Raw genomic sequence first — 3,787 nt, forward strand, 5'->3', positions numbered from 1 at the left:
GAAATAGGGTTTCATGTTGATCCTTTACTTTAAAAAGAGAAGAGATCCCAGAAAGTATATCTTTCTCAAAGCCATATAGAAGTACATGGTACAGTGAATGAAATTTCACAAAATGATTTCTCAGGTTTATATTTAGCCTTCTCCTATTAATGAAATTTGTTGTCCAAGTGAATTAATCCTATTATAGCTATGAGATAAGTTAAATATGTGAGATTGTCAGAGAAATATTCTTTTCCACAACCATCCATTGATGTATTATTTAAACTGTATCAAGTTGACAACAGATTTCAGGGAAGGCTAACTTAGAGGTCTGGGATAGAAGTGAGGTACCATAAATGTCAACATAGTAAAGAGGCCTCCATGATATCTTAAATCAGTGGTTCTCAACATGTGGGTCATGACCATTTCACATTTGTTGCATATCAGGTATCCTGCATATCAGATATTTATATTATGATTCATAACATTATCAAAATTACAGTTACAAAGTAGCAACAAAATAATTTTATGGTAGGGTGTCACCACAACTTGAGGAAATGTATTGAAAGGTTACATCATTAGGAAAGTTGAGAACAACTACCTTAAATTATCAGCTACCTTCTGCATAAAACTATCACTGAAAAATGCCGATGTATTGGTTGAAGATGTTATGGGATAAGTTTTCTTCTTCAGTCAGTTCTAGTTCAGAAAACTTACTACATTTCTCCAACTTCTTGATGATTAGGAAATAGTAACTCACCTCCTTGCTAACAGAAAATCATCAAAAAATATTTCATAGATAGTTGATAAATGGACTCTGGGCCATGGTTTATAACTGCAACTGTCAAGAAAGTACCTACAGTTTCTAAATGCCTGAGAAATCATGTTCTAATCCAGCTATCATGTTGAATACTCCAGTATTATGTTATCTCTTCACTGAAACAAAATAGTATTGTAGCAGATTGGGTTATTTTTCAGGAAATATGGACTTGCTCTCATTATAGAAGGAGTATGCCTGCCCATCCCAGTGATGTAGGACCTACCCATGTGATCCTAGCCAATAATATGCTGGCATATCTGTGCCATTTCAAAGTCAATAGTAGGCTTTAGACTTGCATATTATTGTCTGTGCTATGGGAAATTTTGATCTCTTCCAATTTGATTAAAACCTGACCAAGTATCTTTTTGTTCTATTTGTTCATCTCTAACAGACAAGCAGGCTGAGTATGATTCAAAATTAATGCCTAGATAATCCTAGTTAAAATTAGTCTATTTCAGCTGGACTCCAGCTGAATCACAGATAATAAATTCTTCTTACTGTAAGCCATTGAGCTTTTGTGATTGTTGGTAGCAATAGCTGTCTAATACAATAATTATTACATACATGACTTCATTTGGTGCTTTGTAAAGTTTTGCTTGCTTTCTATCTGTATATACTTCACTTATTTTTGGGGAGTAAAAATCCATGATTTAATTGTCTTTATAACGAAATGGACTTAGAACTGAATCACTTGGCTCTTTCTCTTCTTATTGCCTCCAAGTTCAAAATGTTTGCATCTCTTACTAGCCAGCATTCTCTTAGATCTGCAGTTAGTTAGGCTCAACACACTCCAGTCTCAGCACAACATTCTTCGTAGTTTTAGCCCTTTTGCGGGGAAATAGGCTTAGTTTGTCAACTATAGCCACTATGTTTCCTGTCATTATGCCACTTTCCCTGGGCATACAGAGAATCCTTGCCCTTCTTGTACTGTGGCCCTTTGTGAAATTGGTGCTTGCCACATTTCTTGTAGAATGTCCGGCGGGTCTTAGGAATGTTCACCATATTTATGGGAGTGATATCAACAAGGAAAGAAAGAAGCAAGGCCAGCAATGGAAGTTTATAATATACTTTGTTTTCTTAGCTAGATTAGAAGACACTAGCGTTTTATATTCTTTGATACTACCCCAGTCCACACCACTGGAAATACTCAGTACATTCTGCTTATAGAAACTGATGTTTCCCTTCCACTGCACATTAGAGTAGGTTTTTACTGGGCCATTGCTAGCTCTTGTTGATAAATGCTACATTTCAGTGGCAATCTCAGAATATGTTTTAGAGGCACAGAGGCTAAGCAACTCTACAGAATAACCAGAGGAATTGAACAAGTGGAGAATTCATCATTTGAGGGCAATGGTGGCATTTTATGACACTTTTCCATTCATGGTTGAAAAGCTTTTGCACATAACCGAACAGGCCATTTTTCCCTCTTATAGTAAAATTGCTGATTTCAGGAGCATAAGGTCTGAAAAAGTTTTCATAAAACAGTGCTTTTTCTCCCTTGTTTCGTTTCTCTATGAATCTGGTATTTAGTGCTGTTTCAAGTCTAAAGCTGATATATTGACTTTTATGTTTTTAAAAGAGGTATAAACAATAGAGGTTAGGTAGGCACATGACATTAATCTGTGATCAGCTCATTCTTTCCCATATATTTTCATAGAAACACACAGTCCTGGAGTTAATTTTGCCTTTGCTGGAGTAAGAAGGTCAAAGAAATAGGGCAGAGCTGTAGGAAGCCAAGGCTATGGCAAGTAAAATATAAACAGGGGGAAAAGTAAGAAGAATCATTATTTGCTTAGAGGAGTTCTGTAGGCTACAGCAGGCAGGTAGGTGATCTAAAAACAGGGCTAAAAAGACAAAGCACCAAATTAATCAAATATTGTCTGAGTGAGTTCCCTTCCTGAGACATAGTTTTTTTACTCATACCTCTCACCTCCCTTCCAGAAATCTAACTAACATTTCCATTAATTTGAATGGGGAAAGTGTGGATAAACTATAATTCCTTACTTTGATAGCTAATCTGATCTTTGTCATTGGTACCTAAAACATGAAGGAGTAATATAAGTCATACACTTTGAGTGTTAGAAAAAAAGTATGTAGTTTGCTTGTTTGAAGTGAGTACAGCTTACTAATCTAATGGAGGAACATTTTAACAATACCAAGTACCAAAACCAGAATTTCTGCTATGTGTTGGTAAGCATTTGGGGCATGAAAGATCATTTAAAACTAGTTTAAGCAAAAAGTTGATGAGATTTTACAAACTACCAAATTGTAGCTATCAATCAGTAATGGCAGATGAGTGCTTAGCCACTCTATTGAAAAGATTAAATTAAATCTCTTTCTTGCCTTGAATATCTGAATCAATTTGACAGGACACTTAAAGCAATGGTTGTCTAAAGAACAAACTTGTCCTGCAGCAGGTGAATAGAGTCTTCCTACCAGGGAGAATTATTAACAGTAATTATTTTCAAATCTAGGTCTCAACAATGACAAAGCTCTGTTGGAACATTTTATAATTTATATAGTTTTTAATGTGACATTTCCAGCCTCTAATATTTTTCCTGGATTTATTCTTTGAAAGCTTGCTGTGTAAAATCTGGATATGTTTGTCATTATGGAACCACTCATAGTTAAGATTTCTCTGAACTCATTAAAGATGGAGAAAATAAAAATTTTCTTTTGTAGAAGAACTCAATAATCGAGTACAGATTCTTCAAGGCTTAAAAGAAAAAAAACAAATTCAAACGATTTGATTACAAAGGAATTTAGGTTACAGAGAGGCAATTTTAGTTAATTAATTAATCAATGGGGGTAGAGCAACGCAATGGCTAACAGCCTCCTTATGTAGTGCAGTATAAGGAATATAAGCCTCCTTGATATATCATAGTGTATCAGGATTAATGAATGGAATTAAGTGAGAAACTATAAGTATCTGCATTTACCATAACAAAATAAAAGGGCATACCAAAAAAGGCAGTGGCATAGCCAAAT

The 3,787-nt window shown here is 35.0% G+C and overlaps 1 pseudogene; it reads right to left on the reverse strand.

Annotated features, from left to right (window-relative positions):
• Positions 1-1,475: 1,475 nt before the first annotated feature.
• LOC114695806 lies at positions 1,476-1,841 on the reverse strand (annotated as a pseudogene).
• Positions 1,842-3,787: the final 1,946 nt, after the last annotated feature.

This window comes from Peromyscus leucopus, chromosome X (genome assembly GCF_004664715.2).
Source record: "Peromyscus leucopus breed LL Stock chromosome X, UCI_PerLeu_2.1, whole genome shotgun sequence".
Classification (NCBI taxonomy): domain Eukaryota; kingdom Metazoa; phylum Chordata; class Mammalia; order Rodentia; family Cricetidae; genus Peromyscus; species Peromyscus leucopus.